We start from the raw sequence: 25,518 nt of genomic DNA, 5'->3' as shown, positions 1-25,518 counted from the left end.
GATTCTGATTCAACGGGTCTTAAGGCTGAGTACTATTCTTAAATGAGTACTTAAAAGTAATGATAATCAGGAAAAGATAGTAAATACTGTAATATTTAGTAACAAAAGAACTCTTGCCTAAGGAACATGACCTCTACACATAGGAAAATAATCTACTGCTCTACTGTTTTTTGCAGTTTCAGTTATGAAACAGTGTCTAATATCTTTTCTTAGTTATCAAACTCTCAATTACAGATTAGACTCTCAAATATAAAACAACATTAGCAAATTTCACAAGAAATCTAGAGTATTAGAAATTTCCATTCTTTAAAAAGTTCCATATTATTGGCTTGCTTTAACCTTTTTTTGTTAAGTCCCCTATCCCCCTCAGCTTCTCTCTTATTAAGTTGTTCAGAACCTGTTTTACTTACATATAAAAATTAAAAAAAATTAAAACAGAACAGGAATTTTATGAGAATTGTTATTTCTTAAATTGCTACGTGTGAAAATTGCTACTTTCACCCCTACAAAAAGAATTCTATTTAAGGGAAAAAAAAAATTACTGGCAACAGCATGCTTTCAATTCTCCAGATTTTGGATTACTAAAGGCTTAATACACAAAACATAACTGAAGTACTCCAAAACTTATAACGAGCTAACAATTTTCATACAAAATGTACCACTACAAAAAAATCCTCACTCTATAAACAAAATTTTACTCACTGAGCTTCTCTTTCAAACTCACAATACTGAACAGTTTAAGCCATCCCTGAATGAGATTTTTTTTTAAGGGCTGATAAATTTAATTTAGAACTATACTGCAAACAATATGGTCTACATAGAATAAAATTTAATTCAAATCAGCTCATTTACTAAACAGCCAATGTAAGCAAAAACAAGCACTAAACACTGCTGAAGATACTAGATTCAAAAGGGCAGTCTTCCCTCTTTAACAGCTAACAAGCTAACAAATGGAAACAAAGTTGCTGCCTCATATCCTTCAAAAGTTAAGGTATAAGCAAATTATCCATCTTAAGTATTTAACCAGATAAAAGTGCAAACTGTGTGTGTGTGTGTGTGCGCGCGTGTGTGTGTGTGTGTGTGCACGCACATGTGCACACGCACTCCATCACTCAGCCCCATCCAACTCTTTGCAACCCCATGGACTGTACCCCGCCAGGATCCTCTGTCCATGGAATTTTCCAGGCAAGAATACTGGAATGGGTTACCCTTTTCTACTCCAGGGGAATCTTCCCAACTCAGGTCATCCCTGGACTGTGGACTAGACTTAACAGCTTGCTTCTAATGAAAAGAATGTGGCAGAAGTGACTTCTGAGACTAGGTCATAAAAGGCACTGCACACTTCTACCTACCTTTCTTCTCAGATCACTTCCTCTGGAAATGCAGCTGCCATGCAAACAGCTGGAGATCTACATATGCAAAGGAAATTGAGTCCTCTAGACAACAGCCAGCAGCAACCTGCTAACCCAAGATGACACCTTCTTAGAAGGAGATCCTCTAGGCACCAGTCAAGCCTTCAAATGACAGCAACCTTTGAGATTTTTATGAAAGACATAGAAGAAGCCAGAACCACTCAGCTAAACTGCTACCAAATTTCTGGCCCACAGAAAATCCACGTGCAAAAGTATTTTAACTCCCTTGTCAAAAGAAAATGCAGTTAAGGGAAAAAATTGACGTTCTGCCATTAAAAAAAAAATGCCAATATTATCAGAGTTCAAATAAAGTAAACAGATAAACTTTTTAAAAATATATGTGGCATCAGCTTATATATGTTCTCTGAAAGGGGGGGAGGGGGCAAAATAGGAAGAGATAAATAATTTACCCCCAGACTAGGTCCTTCCCAGGTGGTTCAGTGGTAAAGAATCCGTTTGCCAATGCAGGAGAAAGCAGGTTTGATCCCTGGGGGTCAGGAAGAACCACTGGAGAAAGAAATGGCAACCCACTCCAGTATTCTTGCCTGGGAAATCCCACGGACAGAGGAATCTGGCAGGCTACAGTCCATGGGGTCAGAGTCAGACACAATTTAGCAACTGAATAACAACAAAACTATAGAGCCTGTTACATTACAATATGAACTCAAATCTTCCTGCCTCAAAACCATGCTCACTGTTCCTTATCAGTATATTTCTCAAACTTTTTCCCACAGAAATTACTTACAAAGTTAACAAACCTGCCCCCTACAAAATGTATTTTCAGAAAGCAACCAAAACAACTTGTCCTCAAGTCCTATTGTACAAACTCATGAAATTTCTGCACTGTATCTATATGTTTCAATATAAAAAAATTTAAGTTACTTATTCAAGTAAAATAACCTTGGATCAGAGGTGATTGGTTTTACCCTTAAGGTTTCTTAAAACACTGCTATAACATCATAAAATCCCAGAAATGACTTAGTTCAACTGGAATATCAACATGAGAAAAAAAACAGAATGATGTATGACTATGGTTTAATATATATATATAATTTCTTAGATACAACTGACAATGTTTCATATAATGTAGAATGTTTTAAAAAAAAAAACGGTATTATAAATTAGAATTACCAAGAAGCTTCTAAATTACCATCCCTTAAGATTTAAAGATCTTGTTATTTAAAATGTTCAATATTTAGCCCAAGACACAAAACCATAATGTTTAATGTCTTGTTTCAATTAAGCAGAAAACAAAATTACACTCTCTGGCACGGACACAGAGAGGAAATGGAATTTATCACTGTTTCTCCATGTCTGTCCCCACACTTTGGCCAGTAACATAATCCAAAAAAATAAAAAACCTGAATGAATCATTTTGTGTGAATAATTTAGAGTAAGCACACAATATTTATGAACAGGTCTCTTAAAACACTGAGGGACTTCCCTGGTGATCCAGTGGATAGGAATCTACCTGCCAATGCAGGGGACATGGGTTTGAGCCCCAGTCCAGGAAGATTCCACGTGATGCAGGCATTTAACCCTGTGGGCCACAATCACTGAGACTGAGGGCTGAAACTACTGAAGCCCACATGCCAGAGTCTGTGCTTCTCAGGAGAATCTACCATGAGACACCTGAGCAGTACGAGAGAGAGAGTTGCCCCTGCTCGCCACAACTAGCAAAAGCTCATGAGCAGCAACGAAGACCAGCACAACCAAAAATAAGTAATTTAAAAAACAAATACTACTACTGGGGGTTTCCTTTCTCAATGGTACTAAGTCATTCTGTTACAAACTTATTTGAACTAATGAATCTAGTCAACAGACTCTCAACACATCAACCCAGTAATGAACATGTCAACCAACACCATTCAACATGCCAGTATACCTAAAACTAAGTAGAGAACGTACTCTGGGGACACTAAGTACTGCCTTGAACAGCTCACAGGAATGAGAAATCGGAACTAAATTCAGCAGGCAAGGGAAGCACTCAGAAGTTTTAAAGTTACAACTGTACGTCTGGAAACGTGCTTAGAAAAAAATAAATCTGGTATAGTTTGTTGTAAAATAAAGGGGGCAGGGAGGATTCAGACAATCACCCTGCGAGTAAAGGTATTGGTTCCCATTACCAACTCGCTCATAACAGAAGTTTTCAAAAGTTGTGTTACTTAAAAAACTTTATAAAGAACTGTTCATGAGTTCAATTTCAGTGGAAAAGAGCTAGTAGCTTCCTTCAATTTTCTAAAAACTGTAATATAAAAGCCAAACTCAAAGGTCTCTTATAAAGAATGGAAGTAAAGAGAGTAAGAATAAGGAGACAGTACATGCAAATAAATGAAGTCAGAACACTATCATACCACACACAAAAACAAACTCAAAATAGCTTATAGACAAATATACATGACATCATAAAACTCCTAGAAAAGATCATAAACAAAACATTCTGACATAAGTTGTACCAGTGTTTTCCTAGACCAGTCTCCCAAGACAATAGAAATAAAAACAAAAATAAACAAAAGGGACCTGATAAAACCTATAAGCTTCTACACAGCAAAGGAAACCATAAAGACAACCTACAGACTGGAAGAAAATAACTGCAAACAATGTGAGCAACAAGAGCTTAATTTCCAAAATACACAAACATCTTATACAACTCAATAACATAAAACAAACCCAAACAAAAAATGGGCAGAAGACCTAAATAGATATTTGTCCTCCATATTTGGAGATATTCGTCTCCAAAGAAGATATACAAATGGCCAAAAAGCACATCAAGAGATGCCCAATATCAATAATTCTTAGGGAACTGCAAATCAAAACAACAAGTTATCAACCTCACTTGGTCAGAATGGCCATCATCGGAGAGTCTAGAAATAACAAATGCTGGAGAGGTTGTGGAGAAAACTAAACCTTCCTACACTCTTGCTGGGAATACAAATTGGTGCAGCCACTGTGGAAAACAGAATGGACGCTTCTTTAAAAACTAAAAGAGAGTTACTGTATGACCAGCAAATCCCTCTCCTGGGCATGCATCTGGAAAACACAAAAACTGTAATTCGAAAAGATACATGCACTCTAATGTTCATAGAAGGATTATTTACAATAGCCAAGACATGGAAGCAACCATGGACATTTATCCATACAGATGAAAGGATAAAGAACATGTACACACACATACAGGAATATTACTCAACCATAAGAATGAAATATCATTTGCAGCAATATGGATGGACCCAGAGATTATCTAACTAAGTGACATAAGTCAGAGAAAGACAAATATTATATATCATTTATATGTAGAATCTAAAAAACAGCAGTACAAATGAATTTACTACGAAATAGACTCATAGAAAAACATTACAGTGATCAAAGGTGAATGAGAGGCATAACCTGGGATTATGGTATTAAAAGATGCACACCACCATATATAAAATAAACAATAAAGATGTAAACTAACTATACTTCAATTAAAGAAAAAAACAAAACAGAAAAAAGAAAATAAGGGTGTAGTAACAATGGAAATGATGTGGAGGGAGGGAGACAGAGGACGACTGCAAAGGACTGGTTGTGAAGAGGTAAGGAGACTTGAGAACCGGAAGATGAAAAACATATCAAAGTTAGAAAATAAGGACAGAAACATTTGGGGGTTCCTAGTAAATGGTGCTAATATGGGGTGTTCACACTGCAAACTTAAAATTTGTGTGCAGTGTCCATTAGTGCATGTGTGTTACAAATGAAAACTTTTTACTGACAGAAAACCAGAAACAAAATTTTCAAGAACTACTGGGCAACTTGCAACAAATCACTAAGGGCCAGTGATTTAATCACTACTCCTAGGTACTAGAACCTCTGTAAAAATCCTAAAAGAACGGGTTTGCAGGGCTTCCAGGTTGCTGAATGTGCCTACTTGCTGAGGCAGTGGTATACCCCAAACTCCAAAGGGACTATTCCAGACAGCACCCTATGTACTGCTTCATTTGGCTGTTCAGTTGTGTCTTCTAGAATATCCTTTACAATAAACCAGTAACAGTAGTGTGTTCTTGCATTCTGTAAACCGTTACAGAAAAATATGGAACCTGGGGGGTGGCAGGGGGGATCTGGTGGTGGTGGGAGGGGTGTCCATAGGCATCTCTAATTTAAAGCCAAATTACACAGAAGTGTGGGTAACCTGAAAATCTACTACTTGATATTCATATCTGAAGTGGGACCAGAAGGGCAATCCTATGGGACTGAGCCCTTAACCTGTACAGTCTAAACTAACTCCAGGTAGTAAGTGTCAGAAAATCCAAACTGAATTTAATTGTAGAAAACCCAATTGAGTATCCACAAAAAAATTGGAGAACTGTTTGCTGCTTGGTATATGAAAGTACACAGAGTATCTAGCAGTACTTGAAAAGAACGGAGTTGGGGTAGATTCTCCAAATAAAGAGCTAAAATGAGCACTAACACCACAAAGATATTGACTTTTCAGAGTCCTTCAACATTAACAGACATTCAAAAAGCACCGCTCACACACATAAAGTCCCAAAGAGCTTTTTAATCATTTTTAAATGTGAAGTAATAACCAAACATTTTAAGGAAAGTGGCAACAGTAAAGAGACCACTAAAAACCATGAACACAAAGGAAATACCTAATTCAAGAAATAACTAGCAAAATGGAATTTTCAGAACCCCAATAATATGGAACTTCTTGAGATAAAAACAAAACATCTCCACATGAAAGGGAAAAAAAATCAGACTGCATCAAACTTCTTAAACATCTCATGCTTATTGTAAGACAACAAAATAGCAGTCAAGGTGCTGAGGGAAAAAGTATTTTGAATCATGAAAGCTATACTCAAAGTATCAAAAGTGAAGCAGATAAATACATTCTTAGACAAGCAATTCCTAACAACCAGGAGGAAAGAGAAAGAAGAGAGGGACTTCCCTGCCTATCCAGCGGTTAAGACTCCAGGGTTCCAACTGCAGGGGGTTCAAGTTTGATCCCTGATAGAGGAACTGAGATCCCACATGCAGTGTGGTGCAGTCAAAAGAAAAAATGACCAGTGACCAACATTTTCTAGTCACTTTATGGGCAGTTTATAAAAAAAATTAACCATTAGGGGCTTCTCTGGTGGTACAGTGGTTAAGAAATTTGTCTGGCAATGCAGGGGATGCAGGTTCAATCCCTGGTCAGGAAACTAAGATCCCACATACTGTGGAGCAACTAAGCTCCCAGACACCACTACTACTCAGCCAGTCCACTATGGAGCCCGTGTGCCACAACTAGAGTGGCCAAGTGCCAAAACTTCTAAAGACTGAGCATCCTGGAAGCCTTGAGCCACGTACAACTAGAAAATCCAGGTACCACCACCACCACCACCACAAAAAAAAAAAAAAATCGCATACAATGCAACAAAGATCCTGCATGTTGCAACTAAAAACCCGAGACAAATTAAAAAAGAAAAAAACTATTAGACAGGAAAAAGATGTTCAGCTATTTTCATAACAAATTAAAATCCTGGAACTCAAAAAATATAAATTAAATAAATACTGGAACTCAGCTACCAAACTTACAAAACTCTTTGTTAGGGTGGGTCCAAAAAAGCTTGTAGTCTAGAGTTAATTTTGCCCCCCTAACTGGAGCTAATCCTTTTGAAGATTTTGCCTATGTTCTACTTACAGCCTATGCTTCAACTCTTAGGTGGGTTTTTCCACTGAAGCTGATGTAAACATAAACTTTTCCTGACCCTATGTAAATCTCTGGAATTGTTTCACCTACTCCTTTCTGGTAGTTCTATTCCCTGGCTTCAGTCACTTCCAAACATGCACATGCAAGTCCAGTTGTAAGTCACAAGCCTTGAGTAGATTCTTCTGAGTCCTCTCTGCACTCAATAGTTTCCCTATTACTTTGCCCCACAAATTCTATCGACTTTGACCTTTCCAAATTTTCAGCTGTCTCCTCAACGTTTAGTAAGACCACCAGACTGTCTGAATTCACCCCACCACTCTCCGCCCGGTGCTGTAACCTATTAACTTTTCTTCAAGCAATGAGGGCTTTCATAAGACCCACCACCTCCTGTTATCCAATGTCTAAAAGCCTGTATCATACATTTTGTCTGGCTTTTTAGATTTCTAAGATGAGTACGTAAATCTGGTTATCTGATTGCCTGTTACTCTGTCATAGCCAGAATTTAAAAACTGCACGCCAACTCAATTTTACTATTACAGGATTTTTATGAAACTGAATGTTTCACTTGTATAAATTTCCTCATAGAACTTTTCTTGAAAGGACCCAACTAATTCCAGCTTGTTTCCCAAAGCAAAGTCCAATGACAAAACCTAACACTTAACAATATGAAATTCATAATCTTTAGCATTCAGTCAAAAATTTCCACTCACGCAAGACTTCCCTGGTGGTCGAGTAGTAAGAATCTGCCTGCCAAAGCACGGGACACAGGTTTGCTCCCTGGTCTGAGATTTCATACGCCATGGGGCAACTGAACCTGTGCGCCACAACTACTGAGACTGCACTCTGGAGCCCACATGCTGCAGCTACTGAAACCTGCACACCTACAGCCTGTGTTCTGCAACAAGAGAAGCCACCGTGATGAAAAGCCAACGCACTGCAACTAGACTAGCCTCAGCTCTCCACAACTAGAAGCCTGCTTGCAGCAACGAAGACCCAGTGAAGCCAAATAAACAAAACAAAAATAATTATAATTATCTGTCATGCAAAAGAGGGGGGGCTCCCCCACAGGAAAATACTACAAATAACAAGAGGAAGAATCTACTTAAAGAGATAGCCAGATATGATGGATATGACAGCACTAGCAGACAAGAACATTAAACCAACTATTAAAAATATGTTTAAGGACACGGAAAATAGGAACATAAAGAAAAATAGAGAACACTGAAAAATACTTCTAGAAATAAAAAATGTAATATCTGAAGTGAAAAACACTGGACAGGATTAACAGTCGATTAGACAATGCACAAGAAAATGATCCGTAAGTGTACTAACAGGATAGCATTCAAACTAGAAAGCATTAAAGTAGACAAAGACAGACTTTATAACTGAAATATACAATAACAAGGTAATTCTAATATTTATGATCCCAATAACACTGATACACTTTCATAAAGCATAAAATACAGGTGAGAAGGAAGGCCTTTCTACATATGACACAAGAAGAGAGAATAAAAATGTATTTACATATAAACTCAAAAAACATTCTATTTGATGAAAATCATAATCAATGTCAAATAAAACATCATTATACTGGGGGAGGGCAGGGTATACTTGTCACACAAAGCATATATAAAGGTATTTTGCCTTCATACACAAATGTTCCTATAAATCAACAGAAAAAGAACTCACAGAAAAGAGAGAAAAATGAGAAAAGGATATAAAGAGTTCACAGAAAAAGATCTTATATATAAAATTTTCATTCTCAGGTGTTTCCTGATGGTCTACTGGTATTAATATGGAATAATCTTCCAAGATAATTCCTTAAGTAAAGAAGGTTAGATAGCAAGATGGAGAGAGTTTCCCTAGTGATCCAATGGTTAAGAATCCATCTTGCAATGCAGGGGACACAGGTTCAATCCCTAGTCTAGGAACTAGGATCCCACATGCTGCAGCACAACTAAACATGCACACCACAATGAAACCCAACTTAGACCAAAAAAAAAAAAAAAAAAAAAAAAGGGCAAAGTGGACATCATGCTTCTACTTGTATTAGAAAGAAAAATATCACGTGCTTATATATCCATAAGATCTCTAGAAAAATTCATAGAAAACAGTTTATTCAGACAAGAACTATAGCTGGACAAAAGGAGGTGACTTTTCTATTAAAAAAAAAAACAAACCAGTGTACTATTTGTAATTTGCACTAGGTGCATGTATTCAAAATAATTTTAAATCCTCTTAAGTCTGACTCAGCTTTACGAGTTCTTGAATCCTCAAACATTTTAATATAATCCATCTTTTTCTAAAGTCAAATTACACTGAAGGGTAGGATCCTAAGAACATCAACCAAGTTTCAACAAATGAATAAGTAAACCTAACCCTATGAATAAGTCAGTTCACAAAGTGCTAACAGATTCAGGATCCTTGATATGAAATTTAAAGATTTGGGGAATTCCCTGGCAGTCTAGTGGTTAGGATTCTGTGCTTCCACTACAGGGGACAATCTCAGGGAACCAAGATCCCTCAAGCCACACAACATGGCTAAAAGTAAAAAAATTAATTTTTTAGAAAATAATTCAGGGAACTTTTTAAAGGACCTGATTATGAAGACAAAATATACAATGAATATGTGTATTCACACGCACACATGCTATTTGTTAGGCAATCTGCTTAGGATTTTACAGTATTATCTCATTTAGTTCTCACTATCCCCAGGAGGTTGATATTATCTTTTCTTCAAAAAAGAATAACAGGTTTTTAGATGTGAAGTACATTTTAAAGTTCCCAGGGTCACAGTACTAATCAGTGGTAGCTCAAATTCTTAACCTCTATATACACCTACACATACTGTAAATAACCCAAGGTACATTAGGTAGAGACCGTGTGTTATATAAAATATGAGCTTTAAGTTTAATAAGTATGTAAGTCAGTCTCTATGTTCTGAGTTTTAAGTTTCTGCCTTACCTGTCAGGCACCATCTTGGGTTTATAGCTTTGTATCAAACCATAGAAAATACAGACCTCAATCTCAATCTCCTAGACAAAAAGTCTTTTAGGTGGTAAAAAGAAGACAAGTAGTCTGAACTTCCACAACAGTCACAACATGCCTTCCACTAACCTAGCCAACTTTATCTCCAAATAAGACTTGTTCTCTCATCAAATTCAATCCTTGGAAGGCCCTAATTTAAAGTACTAAGGTGAAAACATTTTTACTCACTTTTTCCCATTTCCACAAAGTGCCTATAAAAGGAACTCATTTAAAAAAAAAAAAAAAAAGAACTCATTTTAAATGGAGATCAAAGAGTACATAATGTGAAAGATCTAAACTATGAATTAAAAAAAAAAAAAAACCCTAAGGCAACTAGGCTTGCATAGGAAAAGTCCTTAAGACATCTTGATAATCAAGTAGTTTTCAACCTAGCTAGTGTTCATGAAGCAATGATTTCATCACTCACCTAATGATACTTGCTACAGTAGCCTTAAGTTTACCATCCTACCAGAGTTTTATTAAATAAGCCCCCTTGGAAGGGATCTAAAAGATTCAAAGCCAAAAGCAAACTGAGAAAATCTGCAATACCAAAAATAATTAAAGCTCTATGGACATAAATCTGCATTTGCCATCTCTGAGGAGGAAACATGTTTCCTCCTTAAATAAAGATATCAGTTAATATAAATGAATTGTCATGGCCTTCCTGATTTCCGAAAATGAGCCTAAAATTGGCCACTCACATATTTCAAGATCACTCCTTGAAATGTAAAGTGTTTTATCTTTTTAAGCCTGAGACCAGTTACACTAGATTTCAATCCCTCTGACTGAACATTTCAAAACTATGGAAATTTTTTAAAAGGCCAGGGTTGTAATAAACAGAAGTCTTTATCAAGCAGTCCATTCAGAAAGGTTACAGCAAACCCAAAGTTAGCCTTGAATCTAGCAAACAGACTAGAAGTTCATGTAACAATTATTTAAGTCTAGGCAGATAAAGAACTTTCCTGGTGGCTTAGACCATAAAGAATCTGCCTACAATGCAGGAGACCTGAGTTTGACTCATGGGTCCAGAAGATCCCCTGGAGAAGGAAATGGCAACCCACTCCAGTATTCTTACCTGGAGAATTCCAGGGACAGAGTAGCCTGGCAGGCTATATATAGTCCATAGGGTTGCAGAGTCAGACACCATTAAGCAACTAACACTTACTCTCAGGCAGATAAAACTGCTTCTAAATGATCAGACAACAAAGAAATTCAGCTATATATAATCCCCTAACGAATCTTACCTAGCCCCCAGGCAGTTAAATAGAAGTTCTACAATAAAATACTGAGGGTGGTGGTGTAGGTGGGGGATGGATTACATTATCTAAGATGTCTTTGCTCTACCTAAACGCACGGAGCAAATAACAATAAACAAATGAGACAAGGTACCTGTCCTCAGAAGTTTATGCAATAAAGATAGGTGAGAGAAGATAATTAAGAGACTGATCTGAATGTAATACAGTAACAAGAGAAATCAAATGTTACACAAAGGGGGTTGCCTACTTCACACAGAATGATTAGAGAAAGTCATTCAGAATGTAACATATGAGCCAAAACTGAGCTAAAGAAGAAAAGAGGCAGAGCATAAAGGCCCAAAGACAGGAAGGAAAATGCCTGGTGTATTTAAGGAAGAAAAGGCCAAGTCAATGGTCTAGGATGACAGTAACCAAGGCTGCAGAGAAAAAGAAGGGACAATGAAGTTGCTTGTAGGCTACAGAGTCTGCATGTTATTCTTAGGTCCAATGGAAAGACCATGCTCTGGGAATAATGAATTATAATAATCCAAGAATGGCACAGTTACAAAGTTACGAGGCTACAAGCAGTTCAAGTAAGAGAAGATCAAGGCTTGTAAAAGCACAGTGATGGTGGAACAGAAATGGATATATTTGAGAGAGCAAAGAGATTTACTAAGATGAGACCTGATTATTTAGCCTGAATAGGCGGATACCGTATCCGTTTATTGAGTTACGGAAGCACGGACAAAGCAGCTGGGAAAGACTCAAAGACAAATTCAGTTTTGGATATGTTAAATTTGTAAATGAAATAAAGAAGTCAAGGTCGATTAAGTTACAAGCCTAGAATATGGGGAGGCGGCCTGGACTAGAGATTTAAATTTGAGATCTTTTGCATAAAGATGCCATTTAAAATTTGGTACCATATTGCAGGTTAAGCAATTACCTCAGAAGAGTGTAACGACTATGGTTCAACAATTTTAAAACAGGTCATAAATGCAATCTAAATACACCTAGTTTCTGCTCAGTTCCCTACCTTCCCTTATCTACAGTCTCCCTCCTGACTGATCACATGCTCCTCAAACACTATCTATATGGCCCAGCCGTAACAATACTACTACTACTGTTGCCATCATTTTACAATTTCAAAGCATTTAACATTCATTATTTCTGTAATGATAACTTTGTGAAGCAGGAAAAAAACTAGTTTTACCAGAGCAGAAAATAAAATCTTAAAAAGGCTGGCCTGGCCAACATTAAATAGCTTTTATTTACTAGATGATATGAAACCAGCATTCAAATTTAAGGGTGTTTACTCTATGTTCACAGAACTTCAGAGAAGACAAACTACATGAGTTTAGGAATCTTGTATTATTACCTTGTTTGCTACTAAATGCCCAGCACCAATCAAAGTATAGGCACATAACATCTACCAGGCAATAAACATCTCTAGCACAGACTAATACTCAAGAAATAAAAATCCCAGATCCACTGTTGAGTCAATATTTTACCATAAATAAGATATGCTTGTATCTTACTTTCTCATTTGCGACATAAAAATGTTGTCATTTATTTTCCAAGTATGCTTACGTATAAATTAGATAATATCTAACATCGCAAGCCATTCAAAAGACAATTGCTCCATGAATTCAAGATGGCATTATTTTGCAACAGGTCGTATTTCATATCCCCATAAAAACAATTTCCCCCTTTAACCCAAATTTCCTATAAAAGATGTCAGTCAGGTTTTAAAATAAAGCAGAAAGAAAAAGTCAAAAGCTACCATTTGTATTTATTGACTACTGCTTTGTGGAACTGACATATATCAAAGAAGACACAAATAGTTCCACATATATATGGTTAATTGACATTCAACAGAGGTATTTCAACATCATTCAATGGGAAACAAAGTCTTTTCAACAAACAGGAGAGTAGGACATCTATATTTAAAAAAAGAAAAAAATGAACCTCAATCCTTTCACATGCAAAAAAAAAGAATTCACTCCAAATGGATCACAGATCTAAAAATATAAACTACAAAACTTCCAGAAGAAAGCTAAAAAGCAGGAGAAAATCCTATGAATTCGGGTTAAGTAAAAAATTTCTTATGACACAAAAAAAGCACAAATCATGAAAGAAAAACAACCAATTTTACTACAAGTTTTAAAATGTCTGATCTCCAAAACACAGTTAGAAATGAAAACCACAGATGGGAGAAATTTGCAAAATACGTTATCTAATACACTTATAGCCAAAATAAAGAATCCTTACAATTCAATAAAACAAGCTAATCTTTTAATGGACCAAAGACTTGAATAGACACTTCACCAAAGCATATTAAAAGATGCTTATCATGTCACTACATTGTATGATAGCTTTAATGTGGCTAACTGCCCACTCAACTACCCTAGCAGTAAATAATATTAAAGGAAAAATTATTTATTAGATCACCTGCTTCTTTTTAAGAAGGGCAAATAACCTGTAGAGTATGGTCTGGAAATTAGGGGGCAGAGAGGAGAGTATCTGATCATACTTTGCTATTATATATTGAAATACATTATCATAAATGTCTATTTTCTCATTACGGCTGTATAACATTGTGATCTTACTATATGCATAGGCTATTTTATTTCAGGATAGTATAGAGCACTTTAAAAAGTATTTGTCACAAAAGGTTAGGAATATGACAGAATTCTGTACCACCGCTCTAGAGCTGTGCTGTCCAATATGGCAGCTAGTGGTCATAGGCTGTAAATTAAATTTAAACAAAAATTAAACAAATCTTAAAATTCAAATCCACATCTGCACTAGATGCATTTCAAATATCCATAATGACATATGAAGTCTTGAAGTATTAGTCGCTCAGTCATGTCCCACTCTTTGTGATCCTATGGACTGCAGCCCACCAGGTTCCTTTCCAGACAAGGATTACTGGAGTGGGTTGCCATTTCCTTCTCCAATGACATATAGATAGTGATTATTATACTGAAAGAATAGACACATAATCTTACACCTTTTCACAAAGTTCTGTTGGATAGCACTGCTCTTAGAATAAGACCTACTACTTAGAACCTTGGAATGCTAAGGAAGCTAATTGTAACAGAAAAATGCAAATAATCCAAATTAGGGTTCCCTCACTTACTGAGAAGTTTGCATAAATTATTTAATTTCAGACTGACTTTCTTAAACCACTGAACAGAAATAGCATTTATTTTACATGATAATTGGGGGAAACACTTTCTAAATTAAATTGCTATATAAACATTAGTCATGAGGTGATTCTAAAGGAAAATATTCCTGAAAAAGAACTTATGTGAGCATTTTATTAACAAGTTACAACTGTATCACATTAAGGAAAATAAAATTTAGTTGCTGGCTAAGAATAAAGTTTTTAAATTCCTGAAACAGAATAGAATTTGACTTTCTTCCTACTTACTATCATCCTAAAACTAACTATGAGCCATAATGGTTGGAAGTTCTAGGTTCTGGATACAGAATGTATGGACTCAGAAATCCCGCTTATTGGCTGTGTAACCTTAAATAAGCAATTTAAAACCTCTGACTTCATTTTCTTACCTATAAAACGAGACTAGAACCTTCCCATAAGCTGCACCTATGAGGATCAAATTAGTTAATACAGTTAAAAAGGTTTGAATACTGCTTGAAACATGGTAAGCATTAATATGGATTAACCCACTCATTATGATAGATGTTGATATCAAGAATAAAGAATTCCTATAACTCAACAACATAAACAATCTGGTATAAAAATGGGCTAAAGGTGTTTCTCCAAAGCATACAGATGACTAAAAAGCAAACTTATCACATTACTAATCACTAGGGAAATCCAAACCAAAACCATAACAATACCACTTCACAACCATTAGAACACAACACACAGAAAACAACAAATGCTGAGAAAAATTTGAAGAAACTGGGACCCCTGTGCATCGCTGGTAGAAATAAGAAACGGTGCAGCCTCTATGGAAAACAATATGGTGGTTCCTCAATTAAAAATAGAATTACCATATGATCAGCAACTCCATTTCCGGGTATCTATCCAAAAGAATCGAAAGCAAAGATGCAAACAAATATTTGTACTCCCATGTTCACAGCAGCATTATTTACAATAGTCAAAAGGTGGAAGCCCAAGTGTCCATTAATGCATGAATGGATAAACAAAATGTGGTACATGCACATATAATGGATTAGAGTCTTAAAAAAAGGGTATTCTGATTGACCCATGGTACAACATGGATGAACCTCAAAGACGCTCAAAGGAAATAAGCCAGTCACTAAAGGACAAATTTGCATGATTCCACTAAAGTAGTTAAGTTCATAGAGACATAAGGAGAGTGGTGATTTCCAAAGGCTGGGAGGAGCAAGGAATAGTTATGGTTTAACAGGTACAGAGGTTCAGTTTTACAAAATGAAAAGAGCTCTGGAGGTAAGTGCTGGTAATGGCTGTGTACAACATGAATGTACCTAAATGCCACAGAACTATACACTTAAAATTCAGCATTTCAGTTATTTTTGTTATGGGTAATTTTGCCACAAATTATTAATTAGAACCAAAAAGTCTACTTTATTATAAACATATCTAATTTCCTTGAAGATATCCTTCAAAATATTTAATAAGTGTTTCAAAGAGTACAATATCAATAGGTAAGAGCTACCCAGAGTAGTTAAATTCATAGAAGATACAACAGTGACTGCCAGGGACCTGGGAGAAGGGAAAATGGAGAGTTAATGGGTAGCATTCAATTTGAGAAGATAAAAAAACGTTATGGAGATGGACAGTGGTGATAACTGCACGATGTGAAGGTACTCAAGGTCACGGAAGTGTACACTCAAAAAAGACTAAAATGGCAAATTTTACATTTATTGTACCATAATAGAAAAGTTTCTCATTACACAGATTGGGAGACTAGTGCAAATGGGGCTGAAGATTTTACTTCTCTATCTCATACAGTGGCTCAAAAGGCAGAAAAGACTTATATCTGCTAAACTGATACAAACTCAGAATCTATTTTCTTCTCTAAACTTAAAACAACCTATTTGTGGGGATGAAGACTTTACCTAATTATATTGACAACGTGTGGGTGTCCTCGGTCACTCAGTAGTGTCCAACTCTTTGCAACCCCATGGGCTGCAGACTTCTGGGTTCATGGAATTTTCCAGGCAAGAATGCTAGAGTGGAATGCCATTTCCTACTCCAGGGGAATCTTCCCAACCCAGAGACAACCAACCCACCCCCGCCTCTTGCACTGGCAGGCAGATTCTTTACCACTGAGCCTCCTGGGAAGCCCCCATACTGACAACAACAGGTTGTAAAAGAATTACCCCCTAGTTTTTTAAATTATGTCCACAAAATCTTTTGACAAAAGGTGGAGCCGTACTTCTTACTCCTTGACTGTGGGCTAGACTTAACAGCTTGCTTCTAATGAAAAGAATGTGGCAGAAGTGACTTCTGAGACTAGGTCATAAAAGGCACTGCACACTTCTACCTTTTTCTCAGATCACTTTCTCTGGAAATGCAGCTGCCATGCAAACAGCTGGAGATCTACATATGCAAAGGAAATTGAGTCCTCTAGACAACAGCCAGCAGCAACCTGCTAACCCAAGATGACACCTTCTTAGAAGGAGATCCTCTAGGCACCAGTCAAGCCTTCAAATGACAGCAACCTTTGAGATTTTTATGAAAGACATAGAAGAAGCCAGAACCACTCAGCTAAACTGCTACCAAATTTCTGGCCCACAGAAAATCCATGTGCAGTAGTATTCTTTTAATGCCCCTGTTTAAAGAATATACAGTTTTAAGTAAAAAGAAAAAGAAAAAAGAAAGTTTGCCATTAGAAAGAAAAAAACAAGAACATACAGTTGACCCTTAAACAACATAGTCATTAGAACTGTGCAGGCCCACTTACATGTGGATTTTTATCAATATTAAATACTAGACTACTACACTATCCAAAACAGGTTGAATTTGTGGATGCAAAACTGCAGATACCGAGAATCCTCAGATATAGACGTCTGGCCTTCTATATGCAAATTATCCAATTCAAAGGTGAGTGCCCATAATCCCCATGTCATTCAAGAGTCAACTGTGTTATTTATGTTCACTGAAAGCTAACTTGTTTTTAATAGTATACACACATACGTAAAGACAAAAAAATGACAATTTTTCAGCTAAATAATTTTTTAAAGGTATCTGCGAGGTGCAACCTAAACAATCCATTTAACTAGAATTTTTAAGATCCTTGCTTCAAAAAAAAAAAAAAAAACACAAGTACGGAACAACTTCTAAATACAGTTTTAAAAATACATAACCTGGAAACTGAATTAACGGGTAGGAAATGAAGATGAAAACAATACACTCCCCAAATTGTGAACACAAAGGTGACTAAAGAAAACTGGGCCTTCCCTGGTGGTCCAGTGGTTGGGAGTCCACCTGCCAATGCAGGGGACGTGGGTTTGATCCCTGGCCTGGGACGATCCCACATGCCTCACAGCAAGAGCGCAGCTACTGAACCAGTGTTCTGGAGTCCAAGCAACACAACTAGAAAAAATGCACACAGCAACTAAGTCCAGCACAGCCAAATATAAATAAATAACAACTTTTTTTTTAAAGAAACTGAGTATGATCTTTTATATAAAAAGATGCAGAAAACAGCAATTACTTGAAGAGATACAGCACAAAAGCTTGTAAGCATTATGCTGGGTGGGACAGCTAACAAAAAGGGGGAAAGCAGGCAGGTAAAACTGAAAAGGAGATCCAATCATAAAGGTCTTATCAGTAATTATAACATTTTGTGTCTCGTGATCCTGCTGTTGAACCTGCTCTCCAAAAAAATACATGGAAGCACCTTCAAATACATCTATTTCAGAGACTTCTCAAATCAGTCTCCCATCCACACAGCCAAAAAGAACTCATGTTAGGAGCCCCTCACATGAAACATTAAAAGGGGGGAGGACATAGGATACATCTCTTTGCAACTTGCTCTTTCCGAAATATTCCAGACATGACCCAAAAGGCTGCTAAAGTAACAAAACCAAGAACTGTAATTTAGGCAGATTTCTCTGGCCACAGTAAAAGACTTTGTAGAGACGTAAACTCAACTAAGGACCTCCTTGGTGGCTCAGACAGTAAAGAATCTGTCTGCAATGGGGGAGACCTGGATTCAACCACTCGGTTGGGAAGTTTCTCTGGAGGAGGGCATGGCAACCCACTCCAGTATTCTTGCTTGGATAATCCCCATGGACAAAGGAGCCTTGCGGGCTACAGTCCATGAGGTTGAAAATAGATGGACACAACTGAGCGACTAAGCACACACACACAAACTCAACTAAAGTAGGGTATTTCCTTAGCCAAAGATCAAGCTAGGACGATAGATTAAACTGGAAATGAGAAGGAAAGCGTGACTAGGATGCAAGTAATGCCGTTAACAGAAACAAGAGACAGAAATAATTTCAGAGACTGTAATATTAACTTAACATATAAAACATATTAAACAGAATTTTAAAATGTTACACATAGAATAAAACTTTACCTATATACTACACCTCACAATTAACAAAAAAGCCTTCACATACATTATTTCCATCATTTTTATGAAAAAAGTAAAGCCAAAAGAGGTTAAGTAAATACGTGCATGCATGTTAAGTCGCTTCAGTCGCGTCTGACTCTTTGCAACCCAAAGGACTATAGCCTGCCAGGCTCCTCTGTCCATGGGATTCTCCAGGCAAGAACACTGGAGTGGATGGATCGTCATCCCCTCCTCTAGGGAATCTTTCCCGCCTAAGGATCGAACCCCATCTCTTAGGTCTCCTGCACTGACAGGCAGGTTCTTTACCACTAGCACCACCTGGGAAGCCCTTAAGTAAATATACAAGTTCACAAAGACCCTTTTATAATATTCCAAATACTAGTCCTAACTCCCCAAAACTACCCTTTTCCTACCTCACTACCCCTAACTGGATCTAAATTGTTATCTAAACACTTTTATTAAAAAGTGGTTGAGTCAAAGACAATTAGATAATCTGGCCTGTTTAGGTTCTAGCCTCACTTGTAATTTTACTTTCAGATTAGAGATTCCCATCCTTATTCCCTTCCTTTGTTGAATTTTACTTTCTTCTCTCTGTTCATTTCATAATCTGAAACCATACTTTAACTTTTAGCTAACCAAAAGTTAGCACTCAAATAGCTACTAACAAATTGTAAAACAGTGGTTTTTCTTCTTTTAACTGGTCTCCAAGCTCCACTAGTAATCATTATTAACCAAAGAAAAGCAGTAAATGAGAAGAAAAACAAAAATATCAGTGATAATGTTCAAACAGAATTAATAAAAGTAAAATCCACATGAAGACAGTATTAAACATGGCCAGTTTGGGTCTCTTTACTCCGACTTGGAGACTTGGTCAAGACTCCTACACCAGTCTCAGTCTCCCTAAAAATTTTAATTTCTCACCTATACAACTAGTAGTAGTTTTCTCTACGATATACTACTATGTACTACACAATCATCACCTACAAATGTTAATCATTGTAGTTGTTATTTCAGACCTATATATTGTTCAGGCACAAAAGTGGGGGGAAAAATGGGAGAAAGGGAGATAGAGGTATTTATGGGGGGAAGAACCCAACCATTACTTCAATTACTCTGGTACTGTGTATCTCAATGCCAAGAAAATAATGAAATATTTATCAAAACACTCAAGTTGAATAAAGCTGCCCTTGAACAACTACTGTAAGCAAATTCAAGGATTAAAGTTAATTGTTAAAAACCCTGGTCACTAGAGTCATCTTTATCCTGATATTACTGCTTGGAGTAACAGGAGAAATTTAAAGAAAAATAATCACAAACAGTAAATCTTATGTGGTTCTTTTCTATAAAAGAAGCATTCACTTCCAGTTCAAATCCCTAATCACATTCAAAATGCATGTTCTTAGATAAGTAACTTGAAAACCCACTAAGTTTGAGCAATACGTAAAATACAGGCTTCTGAAGCAAAGAAAAGGGCAGAAGGGGGGTTGTTCTCATCACAGGTTTATATAAATAAAGGTGGAAACTAAGTTAGAAGTACTACACAAAGCTCTGACAGAGAAAACAACAAATCTCCTATTCTTTTCTGACAGATTTATTTAACTCTAATCTCAATTTTACATCAGAAAATAAAATACCACGTATGTCTAAATACCTACAATCTTTTGGACTCTTCCTACCTCTCCTGCTCTAAGGGAGCTAACAGAATTCAACAGCATAACAACAACAAAACAATAAATGAGTCAAATGACCAGTTATTAGGCTATCCTGGCAGTGTGCAACTATTACGGTATTTTTTGATCTCAGAGAGATAATTAAGTGAAAAAAATAACCCTCTTAACTTTAGCTACATTCGTCTGTTAACATAAACCGCTTCAAAAATAAATTTCAGCCAATTTTTTAAAAACACTTCTACTGAATGCCTATGACTAAAATAAACTAAATGCAGTAACAAATCATAATACCAGTCAATCCTCAAATAAACAATTAAAAGATGATACTCTTTTGTCAAAGGATTTTTATTACAGCAATTAATATTCACAACTTTTTTTTTTAACCAAGATTTGTTTATAAACTTAAGGCAACATTACCTTCTGGAGGCAGAAAATATATACTCATTTTTTTTTTTTTTTAAGTTAAAGGTTCTTAGTGTACCTTCTCTTCCTCTCAGTTTCAGTAATGACTTTTTGAAACTTTTTGGAACTTAATGAACAATCTGAAATACAAAGCTACTTCAAAATTTGTTTCAAAAAATTTCTGTAATGGATTAAAAAGTTAGGAATTGTTACCCCTTAAAACAATTTACTTCATGAAAGACCATATTAAAAGTCAAGCCCTGTAATTTGTTTAAACAACTACCTAATTCTACACTGGAACACTAAACTGCGTTCAGAATGTAATCTAAACTCATATTTAGGAAGTAAATTGGCTATTTGTTGAGTTTTTTCCTACCTTTCTATTAATCCATAAAGCCATACTGACCATATGGATTTGTCTCTTCAGAAGCACAAAAACTTCAAATGTGAACAGTTTCATCTGAAATATTCTTAACAATTCTTTCTGCATTTCAATTTACTTAACAGTTCTTTACAGACTGCCCAGGAAACTGAAGCCAAGGAATCTGACTGCAAGAAACTGAAACGCTTCCAAAGAATAACATAGGATAAAGTTGACTCATTACAGTTTACAAATGAACATTTGATTTGCTCACCATATAGTACTTACAAATTCCAACAGGACTGCACAGGAAGGTGTTGGGTTTGTCTCTGTAATCTTTATGTTTTCCAGTTTGTTTTTTTATTTTGTATCCTCTGAAATAATATCCAAGTTCTTTGAAGACACTTAACCTATGGCTATTTGACATAGAGTTACTTCAGTCAGCTACCCATACTTCTGTTTTAAAGTTTTCATATGGCTATCGCCAGAATTAGCCAAGTTCCTTGAATTTTAAGATTTTAAAGTCTTCTTTATTATTCCATGTACTTGTCACTGTTGCACTTATCCACTCCAGATGAAATAATCCAATTTATGAGTCAAAAAACAAAAAGAAAATTTCACATCTGAAGAGCATTCCTAAACATCAGCATAAACAGAGACTATCTCAATACTACCATGCTGCTGGGAAACTGCCACATCTTAAATTTCCACGTAAATAAAAGATAAAAGCAAAAAAACTCTGTATTCATTCAATGTCTTCATTTAGAAAAGCTGTCCCATTGTGACATGAAAAGGGCTGAGGTCAAAAATTCCTAAAACTTTTAATAAAGGTAAAAATAAACTGCCATGAAAAACTTCAGCAATATTTAAACAGTAATTTGAAAACTGCCGAAACTACTCAGTACACAAATCAAACATATCTTACAGTTTTGGCTGAAGAACACCAACAAGAGGGGAGGGGGGGGGGGAGGCAAAAATACCACCAGCTGAAACACTTTAAACCAGTTATATAATCCGTTTGAACCAAAATACTGAAGAAATGCCTGGATCTCTTTTTAAGTAACTTGTAGAATTGTTCACTACTATCAATTCACTTCAGAGATGATTCTTGCCAATTTTAATAAACTTCTGGGGTAAAATTATCCAAAAACATTGTAATTCCAAAATGGCCACTTGAAATATCCGGGGCCTTTTACACAAAACCTAGAAGATGATCTTCATATCTGAGTAATTCAATCACCTGTAAAAGTTATAAAAAAATTTTTTTAATTACACACAATTTTAATTTTGAACTAAAAATTAATCCCCATCCTCAACAGTCAACCTCTGGAGAGAAAGGCACTTCCGCACCCAAAAAAGGTCTACTGTATGAAAAGGACTTCAAAATATGTAGAGGGGGAGAAAAAAAGGTGGGAGATGGTATTATGGTAGACAAGTGCTGATTCCAACTGGGAAGGGTGTGCGGATATAAGGTAGAGGAATTATATAAGCAAACCTCCTTATACTTTGAGTAAATGTTACAAACGAGCAAACAATCTTCTAAGAGATCTTCCGTATTTTCTATTCAAATCTACCAAAAGAAAACGCAAAGACAGGTGTGCTGCCACGCAGCATTACTAAATGCAACTTAGCGAATGAGGGATATAAAGAGAAAGACGCTCCCTCCAAATCAGAATGTCCAAAGGAAAGGGGCACATTTTCCCCATTCAGAGTAGGAAGGTAAGTGGCCGGGAAGTGGGACAAGAACATTCCTTAAATCCGCCCGAGGGTGAGACTTACCCGGCAGCCACAAGATGTGAGGGTTCCCATTTCCTTGAATTAAGAAAACAGGTTTCTCTCAACACTGAGGGGGTGGAAGGTACTGAGTCCTTCTCGTATACCACGTTAAGAGTGCTTTTCTCCCCAACCAGACCGAGTTCCCTCAGACCCTACAGGACTCAGGGCAAGGCTGCGCTCGCCTCGGTCCACAGTCACGGACCTGGAGAGGCGGGCTGAGCGGGTGCGCTGAGAAACAACCAAAGGCCACAACTCGGCCTCGACTCTCTCAACCCTCAGACAGCGGCAGCGGTGCAAAAGGAGGCGGGCGCCTGCGAGAGGCCGAAGGGAGGAAGACCGAGCACGAAAGGCGTCGGACCCATTCCCAGCCTCCGCCAAACAACACCCCCCCGCCCAAGTCGCCCGGGCTAAGCCACCCACCCCCCTCCCACAACCGCCACCTCCGCTCCACCCGGACCAAGTCAATACCTAGAGGGGCCTCGCCGCGCCGTCCTTCCCTCTCTGTCCTCGCTCTCCCGCCACTCACCCCCCAGTCCTCGGGCAGCCTCACACCTCGCGCCGCCAACGCCGCTCCCGACCCCTCAAACCTCAACGCCGACACGGGTACCCCCTCCCATCCCTAGACCCTGGCGCCGAGGGCAGAGGACGCTATTACCTTCTGCCACACCAGAGGTGCCCCTGGCCTAGGGGTGCCGCTGCGCTCGATCCCGGGAGGAGGTTTTCGGTACTTTGAATAATCCCCTTTTGCCGCTTTTCCCTCCCCCACAACCAGTCTCAGTCCCAAAATGGCGCCGACCCGATCCGCAATGTTCTGGGCCAAGTCTCGCGAGATCGTGGAAGGTGGCGAGGCGGGGAAGAAACTAAAGGGGCTGAGGAGAAGGGAGGGGAAAGGCGGGGCGAGGAAAAGGAGGAGGGAGATAGGGTGTGGAAGAAGCGGTGCGAACGAACCTACTGGGCGGGGCAGCAGGAGGAGCGTCTCCACCAGAGAACCTTCTGGCCTAAGCAACCGCTCACGCCCCGGCCAAAGAAACCCCGCCCACTACGTCGAGCGGCTGGGGGAGGGGAAGAGGGCGTGGTTATGCCTAGGGGAGGGGCTTCGAGGAGGTCCCGGAGGCCGGAGCGCGCGGGGGGCGGTGGCTCCGCGCGGTGACGTCAGGAGCAGCTGGAGTCGGGGATTACCCCCTGCTGCTGACGTGAGGATGGTGAACAATCGGGAATGTTCGGTGGAAGGGGGAATTCCCCATTGCTCCCTGAGGAGCCCCTCCTCCCGCCCTTCCCCCCGTCCGCGCCCGCTCCGGAGCCTGGGATGGTGGGGCTACGGGAGGACGAGAGGAGAACGCCGATTCGGCAGGCGGCCGCGCCGGCTCGAGTGGCTCGCGCCGCGGCGTCTACCCTGGCTGGATGCGCTGAGGAGCGGCGGCGCGCGCGATGCGCCGGATACCTCGCTCAGGCCTGGGAGGCTGAGAGATCACATGCTCGCCGTTACACAGACCTGCGCGAGCGGAGCGCCGACGGAGTTGGCGCAGGACTAATCCGGCGCCTTGAAGCAGTGGATCCACTGTCGTATGCAAATACGAGAGTGTCGAACATAAATAATAATCGCGAGGCCGGTGACTAAGGAGACGAGACTCGCTGGTTGGGAACGAAGCCCAGATTGTCAGGGATAAAAGTAGCTACTGGATATAACCGTGCAAATTATCGTTTTTCTCTTTATGAAATCTACAGCAGGGGAGGATTATTTCAACAGTGTCTCGGTCCCTCACAGCTCGTAAGGTTCGGTATAATAAATTTTGTGGGCGTCACCGTTTTCTAATTGCGATGCCTTTTTGCTTTGAAACTGAAGGCTCACGTTGAAACCTGTGAAATCAGCCTGTCAAGGGGTATCGCAAAGTAAGAAAAGTAACCGTATTTCTTTAGCAAGTATGTAGGGGAAGGGTGTCTTAACGAGGGAAAAACCGGAGAAGAAAAATTTCTTGACTCTTTGCCCTCCTCCAAGCCTTGAGGATTTCATACACGGAAATTTTATGGTTCTTTTATGTGCATTATGGGGTTTGTAGTTTAATGAACTGCTTCTAAAAGCTACCTGGAAAAAAAAAAAAAAAAAGCTACCTGAAAGAATGTTTGAATATAAACTCACCAAAAATTACACCTCCCAATCTTTTCGTTTTCGTAGGGAAGATGGACACTTGGCAATTAATAATGCCTCGCTGAGTGCAAAGAAATGAGAATTAACACTTGCTGGATTCCTTGTCTGTGCCAAGTACTTAATCCTTACACTAGTCTCTGAAGTGATATTGTTTTCCTCCTTTTGCAGATGAGGAAACTGGTTCAGATTACACAACATAGGATGTGGGTGCCACCACTTGGCTGTACCGTACTTTAACTCAAGTGTGTTTGGGTCTTAATTCACGTTCTTTACACTA

General features: G+C 38.2%; 1 protein-coding gene across 3 annotated transcripts in view; it reads right to left on the bottom strand.

Annotated features, from left to right (window-relative positions):
• The window catches only part of GPBP1 (GC-rich promoter binding protein 1), a 65,752-nt gene extending 41,832 nt beyond the window's left edge, over positions 1 to 23,920 (bottom strand). The window contains exons 1-2 of one of the 3 annotated variants that reach the window (XM_065905125.1): positions 23,751 to 23,920; positions 21,594 to 22,559 (exon numbers count right to left, since the gene is read on the bottom strand). The gene's annotated coding sequence lies outside the window, so the exon portion shown is untranslated. The remainder of the gene's footprint in view (positions 1 to 21,593; positions 22,560 to 23,750) is intronic. The other 2 variants (XM_065905124.1, XM_065905126.1) reach the window with 2 other exon arrangements.
• Positions 23,921 to 25,518: the final 1,598 nt, after the last annotated feature.

This window comes from Muntiacus reevesi, chromosome 14 (genome assembly GCF_963930625.1).
Source record: "Muntiacus reevesi chromosome 14, mMunRee1.1, whole genome shotgun sequence".
Classification (NCBI taxonomy): Eukaryota; Metazoa; Chordata; class Mammalia; order Artiodactyla; family Cervidae; genus Muntiacus; species Muntiacus reevesi.
This window is presented reverse-complemented; position numbering and strand designations above follow the sequence as displayed.